This window comes from Bufo bufo, chromosome 6 (genome assembly GCF_905171765.1).
Source record: "Bufo bufo chromosome 6, aBufBuf1.1, whole genome shotgun sequence".
Taxonomy (NCBI): domain Eukaryota; kingdom Metazoa; phylum Chordata; class Amphibia; order Anura; family Bufonidae; genus Bufo; species Bufo bufo.
The window spans coordinates 57,549,791-57,562,289 of record NC_053394.1 but is presented as its reverse complement, the minus strand read 5'-3'; the positions used below and the strand labels follow the sequence as shown (position 1 = coordinate 57,562,289).

The 12,499-nt window shown below is 48.2% G+C and overlaps 1 protein-coding gene across 1 annotated transcript in view; it reads right to left on the bottom strand.

Annotated features, from left to right (window-relative positions):
- Nucleotides 1–12,499, bottom strand: part of ADGRA1 (adhesion G protein-coupled receptor A1) — a 926,644-nt gene that overhangs the window by 671,738 nt on the left and 242,407 nt on the right. The window lies entirely within an intron of this gene.

The window sequence follows — 12,499 nt, the reverse complement described above, 5'->3', positions numbered from 1 at the left end:
ACTTTTTTGCGACTATTGCAAAAGTCACACAAAATAAATGAGCCATAATCCAGGTCTAATCTCACTTTTAGCTCTTAAACGTAGACTACTTTGAAAAGTTGCGAAAGACACCAAATGTTGTAAAAATTATTCAAATTCACAGAAAATGGCTTAATCCCCAACTTTTTTAAGCCAGAAAACTGACATATCTGATTTGATAATTTCCCCCTTAGGCCTCTTTCACACAAGTATGTTTTCCATTTGGATGTTTCAGACTGAATCCGGACCCATTCATTTCAATGACGTGTACATGATGTTTTTCACTCATCATTTCTGCGTTCTGGAAAAACCACAGCCTGTTCTATAGTCTGTGTTTTTCACACTGCCTTGCTCCATAGAAGTCAATGGGGCTTGCTTCAAAAACTGAAGGCATCCGGATGTAATGCGTTTATCACTGATGGTTAGGCATGGTTAGGTTAGACGCATCAAAACTGATTGTATCCGCGCGTAAAAAACTGAAACACTAAACGCAAATGCAGACAAAACTGATAGAACTTGTTTGCAAAACCATCAGTTTTTCCCTGAAAAGATCCCGACACAATCTGTATCGCTGGGGTGAAAGAGGCCTTAGTATAGCAACTGAGTTATTAAATAAAATCCGTACAGCGCCACCTGCTGTTTGTCCTTTTCCTTATGTCACGGCAGTGTCACGGTCTCGGTGTGGTGCGCCGTGACACTTTGCCGTGCATGCCGTTGCCAGGGGCAACGTGTGGTGATGGGCATGTGTGTGATCTGCTCCTGTTTCCCCTGTTCCTTCCCTTGCTGGTGCGTGAGGGATTAGCCACCTTTCTGGGTGTGGTCACTAGGTGCTTCTTTTACCTGTGACTGGAGGCCAGGAGTCAGTTGTACTCCAGCCTTGGTGTGTGCTGGAGTTATGCTCCTGGTCTGGATTTGCCATCTTCCAGTGTGAGGGCCACCTAGTGGGACATCAATGTCATCCCGATGTTTTCCTGTATCACCTTCCCTTCCTATTATGTCTCTATGTGTATTGTTGTTTGTTTGGGTTGGTGTTTGATGTCTAGTTGTTGTTACATGTCTGGTGGTGTTTGTTGTCCAGCATGTTTGCTAGACATCCCCCTGTCTATCTTTTGTCGCCTCAGGAAGGGGCTGCCTGTACCTTTCCTTGCAGCTTGGCCGGTGAGAATCCTGTTCATCCGTGTCTGGGATGAACAGGTCGTCTCTGCCCTTTCTCCATTGAGGGATTATCAGGGCGATTCAGGGCCCCAGGTTCCTAGGTATGAGCCGTCCTACCTTCCAGGTGTGCTCATACGGTTAGGAGTCAGGGCGAGGATTAGGGAAGCTCTAGGAGGTGCCCTGCTCCCTTATCTCAGCTCCCAGGCCTAGTTGCTACCCCGCCTGCTCCACATTGTATGGTGGGTGGTTCCCCCACTCCCCACCGTGACACCTTATTTCTCTGTCTACCTCACTTAGGTGGTCACACATACTCAGTTCCATCCTTCAACTGCCACCAGTCCGGTCTTCTTTTAGAAGCTTTCACAGTGACATAGAGAGAGCTGCAGCATAAACAACATGCTCCCTGAGCTGTGATGGGCAGAGAGCTATAACACAAAGGACATGCCACATTACCTGTGATACGGAGAGCTGCAAGAGAAAGTACACACCTTCTAGGTTGTGATAGGGAGAGGCTGCAGCAGAAAGAACATGCTCCCTGAGCTGTGATAGGGAGAGATCTGTAGCATAAAGGACATGCTCCCTGAGCTGTGATAGGGAGATAGCTGTAACAGAAAGGATGCACCCCCTGACCTGTGATGGGGAGACAGGCAACAGCAAGGACAAACCCATTAAGCTGTGATAGGAAAAGAGCTACAGCAGAAAGGACACATCATTCAGCTGCCAGCTTGAAATAAATCTAGCAGAGCAATTATAGCAATGAGTGGGGAGATCTCTGGATCTGGATCATTAATCATGAGATAACCCATTTGACCCAGGGATGATGAAAGGAGGTGAGTGCAGACATGTGCCAAGTCCTCGGGTCCTTAGTAGAGTCATGTAAATCAGCACTAGAAGGGGGCCTTACTTTAATCATTTCTATGTGGGGCCCTCACCTCAAAAATACTTAAAGGGGTTGTCCGGCCACGTATATTGATGACCTATCGTCAGGATGGGTCATCAATATCTGATCGGGGAGGGGGGGGGTTGGGGGGTCCGACACCCGACACCCCGCTGAACAGCTGTCTGATGAGGAGATGGAGCTCTATGTGAGCGCTGCTTTCTGTTCATTATGCTGTACGTCGTCCCGGGAGTGCAGTGTAATGAGAATTACTCGCTCCGTTCACTTGTAATTACACTAGGCCACCGCTACAGGGGAGACGCCACATAGTGTAATGACTAGGAATCCAAGCTTGCATGGAGAGCCACCTTCTCTTCAAACAGCTGCTTGGTAGGAGTGCCGGCTATCGGAACCCCCGCCGATCAGATATTGATGACCTATCCTGACGATAGGTCATTAGTATATATGGCCAGATAACCAGTTTAATTTTGTATGTAGATTGTATCCACGTATGTAAAGGCGATATAAAGGTGAACATCCACTTTTAGTAATTTGATATAAAGCACAGTTTATCCCCATTGTGTTTCTGAGGTTGGGCCGGAGAGAGTAAAATGTTTTAATAACACCATCTCGCTCGCAGGAAAAGAAACAAAACCTGAAATAACTAAATCTTTACAGAAACTGCAGACAGGATTTATGTGACTTCACAAAAACTTTATCTTCATTGTTCTGCTACATAAGCTGGAAACAATGGGGTAAAAAAATACGGAAAGAAAGGAAGTCAATTTGTCAACTTCACAAACACATTCTTGAACATTTTGGGAAAAGTCTATTTTACGCCTGCATAGTTTTACCTTACTTTTTTTTGGCACACACTGTTACAAAAAAAAAAAATCTAATACGATTAACATTATCATGGCTGCCATTGTTGACATTGTTCAACGGGCCTTGGTGGACCAATGGTGGTCATGAAGCTGGTCCAATGTGCTTAGAACTGTTCTGATTTAGGTGGTTCTCTGGCAGGGCTGGGTTATAAAAAATGTCTGGCTGCAGTGGGTTATCATCTTCATGCCCCAAAGCTACTATGGCCCATATTTACTAAGACTGATTTTTTTATATGCTAAAGTTCAAGGGGTATTCTGTTCATTTGAATTTATCCCCTACTCCTAGGATATGGGATAACTATTAGATCTGCTTCAACAGGATACTGGAATGACTATAAGATTGATGGCACTCCTACTACTGGGACCCCCACTGATCACGAGAACGGGAGCCCTGTACCCATAAGAGCCCCCAAAATATACAGAGTGGCAGGTTGAGCATGCCAACTGCCGCTCCATTCATCTCTATGAGACTGCTGGAAAAGGCAGAGTACAGGGCTTGGCTATGTTTGGCACATACCATTAAAAGGGTGGCAGAGTGCATGCTCGACATGCCGTTTTTCGTTCATTTTGGGGCCCCCATTCTCGTGATCGGTGGAGGTCCGAGTGGTAGGAACTAGAGTTGAGCGAACACCTGGATGTTCGGGTTCGAGAAGTTCGGCCGAACTTCCCGGAAATGTTCGGGTTCGGGATCCGAACCCGACCCGAACTTCGTCCCGAACCCGAACCCCATTGAAGTTAATGGGGACCCGAACTTTTCGGCACTAAAAAGGCTGTAAAACAGCCCAGGAAAGAGCTAGAGGGCTGCAAAAGGCATCAACAAGTAGGTAAATCCCCTGCAAACAAATGTGAATAGGGAAATGAATTAAAATAAAAATAAAATATATAAAAATAAACCAATATCAATTGGAGAGAGGTCCCATAGCAGAGAATCTGGCTTCACATCAGCAGAGAATCAGTCTTCATGCCATAGCAGAGAATCTGGCTTCACGTCACCCACCACTGTAACAGTCCATTGTCATATATTTAGGCCCCGGCACCCAGTCAGAGGAGAGAGGTCCCGTAACAGAGAATCTGTCTTCATGTCAGCACAGAATCAGTCTTCATGTCATAGCAGAGAATCAGGCTTCACGTCACCCACCACTGGAACAGGCCACTGTCACACATTTAGGCCCTGGCACCCAGACAGAGGAGAGAGGTCCCGTAACAGAGAATCTGGCTTCATGTCAGCACAGAATCAGTCTTCATGTCATAGCAGAGAATCAGGCTTCACGTCACCCACCACTGGAACAGGCCACTGTCACATATTTAGGCCCAGGCACCCAGGCAGAGGAGAGAGGTCCCATAACAGAGATTCAGGCTTCATGTCAGCAGAGAATCAGTCTTCATGTCATAGCAGAGAATCAGGCTTCACGTCACCCACCACTGGAACAGGCCACTGTCACACATTTAGGCCCAGGCACCCAGGCAGAGGAGAGAGGTCCCATAACAGAGATTCAGGCTTCATGTCAGCAGAGAATCAGTCTTCATGTCATAGCAGAGAATCAGGCTTCACGTCACCCACCACTGGAACAGGCCACTGTCACACATTTAGGCCCAGGCACCCAGGCAGAGGAGAGAGGTCCCATAACAGAGATTCAGGCTTCATGTCAGCAGAGAATCAGTCTTCATGTCATAGCAGAGAATCAGGCTTCACGTCACCCACCACTGGAACAGGCCACTGTCACATATTTAGGCCCAGGCACCCAGGCAGAGGAGAGAGGTCCCATAACAGAGATTCAGGCTTCATGTCAGCAGAGAATCAGTCTTCATGTCATAGCAGAGAATCAGGCTTCACGTCACCCACCACTGGAACAGGCCACTGTCACATATTTAGGCCCAGGCACCCAGGCAGAGGAAAGAGGTCCCATAACAGAGATTCAGGCTTCATGTCAGCAGAGAATCAGTCTTCATGTCATAGCAGAGAATCAGGCTTCACGTCACCCACCACTGGAACAGGCCACTGTCACATATTTAGGCCCAGGCACCCAGGCAGAGGAGAGAGGTCCCATATTAGAGATTCAGTCTTCATGTCAGCAGAGAATCAGTCTTCATGTCATAGCAGAGAATCAGGCTTCACGTCACCCACCACTGGAACAGGCCACTGTCACACATTTAGGCCCCGGCACCCAGGCAGAGGAGAGAGGTCCCATAACAGAGATTCAGGCTTCATGTCAGCAGAGAATCAGTCTTCATGTCATAGCAGAGAATCAGGCTTCACGTCACCCACCACTGGAACAGGCCACTGTCACATATTTAGGCCCAGGCACCCAGGCAGAGGAGAGAGGTCCCATAACAGAGATTCAGGCTTCATGTCAGCAGAGAATCAGTCTTCATGTCATAGCAGAGAATCAGGCTTCACGTCACCCACCACTGGAACAGGCCACTGTCACATATTTAGGCCCAGGCACCCAGGCAGAGGAAAGAGGTCCCATAACAGAGATTCAGGCTTCATGTCAGCAGAGAATCAGTCTTCATGTCATAGCAGAGAATCAGGCTTCACGTCACCCACCACTGGAACAGGCCACTGTCACATATTTAGGCCCAGGCACCCAGGCAGAGGAGAGAGGTCCCATATTAGAGATTCAGTCTTCATGTCAGCAGAGAATCAGTCTTCATGTCATAGCAGAGAATCAGGCTTCACGTCACCCACCACTGGAACAGGCCACTGTCACACATTTAGGCCCCGGCACCCAGACAGAGGAGAGGTTCATTCAACATTGGGTTGCCCCGCAATATAATGGTAAAATGAAAATAAAAATAGGATTGAATGAGGAAGTGCCCTGGAGTACAATAATATATTGTTAAGGGGAGGTAATGTCTAATCTGCACAAGGGATGGACAGGTCCTGTGGGATCCATGCCTGGTTCATTTTTATGAACGTCAGCTTGTCCACATTGGCTGTAGACAGGCAGCTGCGTTTGTCTGTAATGACGCCCCCTGCTGTGCTGAATACACGTTCAGACAAAACGCTGGCCGCCGGGCAGGCCAGCACCTCCAAGGCATAAAGGGCTAGCTCTGGCCACGTGGACAATTTGGAGACCCAGAAGTTGAATGGGGCCGAACCATCAGTCAGTACGTGGAGGGGTGTGCACAGGTACTGTTCCACCATGTTAGTGAAATGTTGCCTCCTGCTAACACGTTCCGTATCAGGTGGTGGTGCAGTTAGCTGTGGCGTGGTGACAAAACTTTTCCACATCTCTGCCATGCTAACCCTGCCCTCAGAGGAGCTGGCCGTGACACAGCTGCGTTGGCGACCTCTTGCTCCTCCTCTGCCTTCGCCTTGGGCTTCCACTGGTTCCCCTGTGACATTTGGGAATGCTCTCAGTAGCGCGTCTACCAACGTGCGCTTGTACTCGCGCATCTTCCTATCACGCTCCAGTGTAGGAAGTAAGGTGGGCACATTGTCTTTGTACCGGGGATCCAGCAGGGTGGCAACCCAGTAGTCCGCACATGTTGAAATGTGGGCAACTCTGCTGTCGTTGCGCAGCCACTGCAGCATGTAGTCGCTCATGTGTGCCAGGCTGCCCAGAGGTAAGGACAAGCTGTCCTCTGTGGGAGGCGTATCGTCATCGTCCTGTGTTTCCCCCCAGCCACGCACCAGTGATGGGCCCAAGCTGCTTTGGGTGCCACCCCGCTGTGAACATGCTTCATCCTCATCCTCCTCCACCTCCTCCTCGTCCTCCTCGTCCTCCAGTAGTGGGCCCTGTCTGGCCACATTTGTACCTGGCCTCTGGTGTTGCAAAAAACCTCCCTCTGAGTCACTTCGAAGAGACTGGCCTGAAAGTGCTAAAAATACCTCTTCCTCCTCGGCCACCTCCTCTTCCATCATCGCCTAAGTGTTTTCTCAAGGAGACATAGAAGTGGTATTGTAACGCTGATAACGGCGTTATCGCCACTGGCCATGTTGGTGGAGTACTCAAAACAGCGCAACAGGGCACACAGGTCTCGCATGGAGGCCCAGTCATTGGTGGTGAAGTGGTGCTATTCCGCAGTGCGACTGACCCGTGCGTGCTGCAGCTGAAACTCCACTATGGCCTGCTGCTGCTCGCACAGTCTGTCCAGCATGTGCAAGGTGGAGTTCCACCTGGTGGGCACATCGCATATGAGGCGGTGAGCGGGAAGGCGAAGTTACGCTGTAGCGCAGACAGGCGTGCAGCAGCAGGGTGTGAACGCCGGAAGCGCGAACAGACGGCCCGCACTTTATGCAGCAGCTCTGACATGTCGGGGTAGTTGCGAATGAACTTCTGCACCACCAAATTCAGCACATGCGCCAGGCAAGGGATGTGCGTCAAACCGGCTAGTCCCAGAGCTGCAACGAGATTTTGCCCATTATCGCACACCACCAGGCCGGGCTTGAGGCTCACCGGCAGCAACCACTCGTCAGTCTGTTGTTCTATACCCCGCCACAACTCCTGTGCGGTGTGGGGCCTGTCCCCCAAACATATGAGTTTCAGAACGGCCTGCTGACGTTTACCCCGGGCTGTGCTGAAGTTGGTGGTGAAGGTGTGTGGCTGACTGGATGAGCAGGTGGAAGAAGAGGAGGAGGAAGCTGAGTAGGAGGAGGAGGAGACAGGAGGCAAAGAATGTTGCCCTGCGATCCTTGGCGGCGGAAGGACGTGCGCCAAACAGCTCTCCGCCTGGGGCCCAGCCGCCACTACAGTGTGCAGTTAGGGAGATATAGCGTCCCTGGCCGTGCTTACTGGTCCACGTATCTATGGTTAGGTGGACCTTGCCACAGATGGCGTTGCGCAGTGCACACTTGATTTTATCGGACACTTGGTTGTGCAGGGAAGGCACGGCTCTCTTGGAGAAGTAGTGCCGGCTGGGAACAACATACTGTGGGACAGCAAGCGACATGAGCTGTTTGAAGCTGTCTGTGTCCACCAGCCTAAATGACAGCATTTCATAGGCCAGTAGTTTAGAAATGCTGGCATTCAGGGCCAGGGATCGAGGGTGGCTAGGTGGGAATTTACGCTTTCTCTCAAATGTTTGTGAGATGGAGAGCTGAACGCTGCCGTGTGACATGGTTGAGATGCTTGGTGACGCAGGTGGTGGTGTTGGTGGTACATCCCATGTTTCCTGGGCGGCAGGTGCCAACGTTCCTCCAGAGGCGGAGGAAGAGGCCGAGGCTGCAGCAGCAGAAGAGGCCGGGGCGGCAGCAGCAGAAGAGGTAGCAGGGGGAGCCTGAGTGACTTCCTTGTTTTTAAGGTGTTTACTCCACTGCAGTTCATGCTTTGCATGCAGGTGCCTGGTCATGCAGGTTGTGCTAAGGTTCAGAACGTTAATGCCTCGCTTCAGGCTCTGATGGCACAGCGTGCAAACCACTCGGGTCTTGTCGTCAGCGCATTGTTTGAAGAAGTGCCATGCCAGGGAACTCCTTGAAGCTGCCTTTGGGGTGCTCGGTCCCAGATGGCGGTGGTCAGTAGCAGGCGGAGTCTCTTGGTGGCGGGTGTTCTGATTTTGCACACTGCTCCCTATTTTGCTACGCTGTTGGCTCGGTCTCACCACTGCCTCTTCCTCCGAACTCTGAAAGTCAGTGGCACGACCTTCATTCCATGTGGGGTCTAGGACCTCATCGTCCCCTGCATCGTCTTCCACCCAGTCTTGATCCCTGACCTCCTGTTCAGTCTGCACACTGCAGAAAGACGCAGCAGTTGGCACCTGTGTTTCGTCATCATCAGAGACGTGCTGAGGTGGTATTCCCATGTCATCATCATCAGGAAACATAAGTGGTTGTGCGTTAGTGCATTCTATGTCTTCCACCGCTGGGGAAGGGCTAGGTGGATGCCCTTGGAAAACCCTGGCAGCAGAGTCTTCAAACAGCATAAGAGACTGCTGCATAACTTGAGGCTCAGACAGTTTCCCTGATATGCAAGGGGGTGATGTGACAGACTGATGGGCTTGGTTTTCATGCGCCATCTGTGCGCTTTCTGCAGAAGACTGGGTGGGAGATAATGTGAACGTGCTGGATCCACTGTCGGCCACCCAATTGACTAATGCCTGTACCTGCTCAGGCCTTACCATCCTTAGAACGGCATTGGGCCCCACGAAATATTGCTGTAAATTCTGCTGGCTACTGGGACCTGAGGTAGTTGGTTCACTAGGACGTGTGGCTGTGGCAGAACGGCCACGTCCTCTCCCAGCACCAGAGGGTCCACTAACACCACCACGACCATGTCCACGTCCGGGTCCGCATCCCTTATTAGATGTTTTCCTCATTGTTCCCGTTCACCACAATTTTGAAAATGGCAAATTTGGGAATACTTTTTCAACACAGAACAAAAACTGTGCTTTTACGGTCACTACAAATAATTTGACCAGCTAAAACAGTACTGATTTAGAGGAATATAAATGTCCGGCCTATTTTTTAGGCGCTGTGTGACAGGTATACCTTTAATCACAGAATTAGACTTGTATCTGCACTGTAGCGTGTGTGTTAAGTTTTTCAGAATGACACTATCAGCACCTTGAATCTAATATACCCTTTTTGGGATAGATTTAAAGTAGGCCTGATATAGCAGAAACTACCAATTTAGAAAATGGCAAATTTGGGAATACTTTTTCAACCCAGAACAAAAACTGTGCTTTTACGGTCACTACAAATAATTTGACCAGCTAAAACAGTACTGATTTGGAGGAATATAAATGTCAGGCCTATTTTTTAGGCGCTGGGTGACAGGCTCAACTTGCCCCTGATGTAGTATATGGCCAAAAAATAACCACACTATTGATGGTTAAATGCACTTGGGTGACACAGGCTCAGCCTGCACCTGATGTAGTATATGGCCAAAAAATAACCACACTGTTGATGGTTAAATGCACTTGGTGATAGCTTGTGCTGGCGCACCACAAGCCACAATATGGCCGCCGATCACCCCAGAAAAAAGTGATATAAAAACGCTCTGGGCAGCCTAAAAAAAGTGAGCAATTCAATATCAACACTTCAATGATCCACAGCTGGAGATCGATCACTGAATTAAGTCTTTTGGAGGAGTTAATCTGCCTAATCTCGCCCTAACGTCGCAGCAGCAACCTCTCCATATGCTTGAATCAGCAGAGTGACGTGCAGCGCTACGTGACCCAAGCTTATATAGAGGCTGGGTCACATGCTGCACTGGCCAATCACAGCCATGCCAATAGTAGGCAAGGCTGTGATGGCCTCTTGGGGCAAGTAGTATGACGCTTGTTGATTGGCTGCTTTGCAGCCTTTCAAAAAGCGCCAAGAAAGCGCCGAACACCGAACCCGAACCCGGACTTTTACGAAAATGTTCGGGTTCGGGTCCGTGTCACGGACACCCCAAAATTCGGTACGAACCCAAACTATACAGTTCGGGTTCGCTCATCCCTAGTAGGAACCCCACCAATCTTGTAGTCATTCCAGTATCCTGTGGGAGCCTAACAGAACATTTTCTAGACTGAATACTGTTGTAGCAAGGGGCACATTTATTAAGACCAACGTTTTAGACGCCGGTCTTAGTAAAGGCACATAGCTGGCAGAGGATCGGCCGAAGTTATGAAGAGGTGCATCCAGCGCCACTTCTAAATGTAAGACCGATTGCTTGCTGTTTAACATTTAGACCATTTTCTAAACCTGAGGCCTCTTGCACACGAACGTATTTTCACTCCATTTCCGTTCCGTTTCTTGGGCGGACCGTATACAGAACCATTCATTTCAATGGGTCCGCATTCCGTTTCCGTATTTCCGTATATCCGTTCCGCTAAAAGATAGAACTTGTCCTATTCTTGTCCGCATTATGGACAAGGATAGTACTGTTCAATGAAGGGCCAGCTGTTCCGTTCCGCAAAATACAAAATGCACAAGGATGTCATCCGTATTTTTTGCGGATCCGTTTTTTTCAGATCGCTAAATTTATACGGTCGTGTGCAAGAGGCCTAAAACAGGTGTAGAAAATGATGAATGAGACTGGCCTGCCGACCCGTCCCCTTCCCCACGTCACGTCTACAATTTTAGACCTGGCATGAGCGGGGAAAAGTCGCAGATGGTGGAACAACTAGCTGTTGCGCTGCAATATGCACCTGAAATACACCTAAGTTAAGCATATTACAGATTAGTAAATGACCCCCCTAGTTGTCAGCGGAGAGCAGAACTACATGCTTCATCACCTATGAATGTAGATAAGAGTCTAATCTAGTAAAAATGGTCAGGAAGTAAAACATATGGGGAGAATTATCTCTCTGCACCACCTTTTTGGCGTGAAAAGTTGCAAACCACATGTTTTCGACTTTTTAAAATGCCACTTGCGAGAAATATTGTTGCAAGTGATGCTGTGGTGTGGTGTGATGTGGTCATTGATAAATCTCCGCCATAAAGTATATGAATAAATTGCAGAACTTTTAATTTATACAGAGATAAGGCTTCTATTTTATTTGTTTATTTTGTTTTAGTTTTTTAAATAAAACCATTCATAATGGGTTGATAAAGTAGATGAGATATTCCGGCTGGAGGAGCTCACCACATGGATCGAAGGCACCCATGACCGCTTTGAGCATTTGTGGCTTCCTTGGCTGTGTTTTGAAAGATCCCTGAAGGTGACTCCGCCACGCATTAAACAGTGAGATTCTCTTCTCGCCAAGTTAGAGATATCATGAGGCCTCCATCTCCTTTTGATAGGGCCGATTTGCCAGTACGACCTTTAACACTAGCTTCTGCAGCTATTGCGCTCCTGGGATCAGTATATCATTGTATGCACTATCTGCACTGCATATTAGAACATATGTACCAGGCCACTGTCTACCTGAGAGCTTTCTTTATTTACATGGAAACAGACTGACTAGTTCTTCTGATTTGAATGTGTTAATTTCCTTGCATATGTTAACACTTTTATTCCAATAAACAAATTTTTGACTAAAAATAAAACCATTCATATTATGTAAGTTAACAAGCGAGTACAGTCCATCATAATCCTTACATTGGTTCTGCGCACAAGCAAAAAGGGCTGCACATCTGTTTTCGTGTATTCTCCATAACATCAATCAACCAATCAGTCCTTCCAGTGTCAGACTGTGTAGGCTTACAGCCCTTTCACAAGGGAAGTAGTCAGGGTTGGACTGGCCTACCAGAGTATCCTGTGATGGGCCTAAGTTTTGACACAATCATGGGCCCCTTATATTATAGGGCCCCTAAAGTCTAGCAGAAGATAATTTGCAATTGATCTTGGAATTAATAACCACTACATATCCTATTAACCCTTATAAGCTGATAAGTCCTGAGAGTGGGCCCTCAGAATGATTTATTCTGGTCCAAGGAACTTTAGACCAACGCTGTAAGTAGTAACTCCTAGTTGTCAACTTATTTATACATTTCTAGAAGGAATAGCACAAAAAGAGCACAAATGCATTTTAACAAAAAATTCTCCAGAATCATAATTTCATTGGGAATATACAGTAAGTAAACTGGGTGGCGCATGTGATATTTTTCATAAGCAAGGGGGTATCTACCATGGAGGCAAACCATGCGACTGCTATGGGGTCCTTAGACAGAGGCGACCCAGCTCTCGTTCCTATA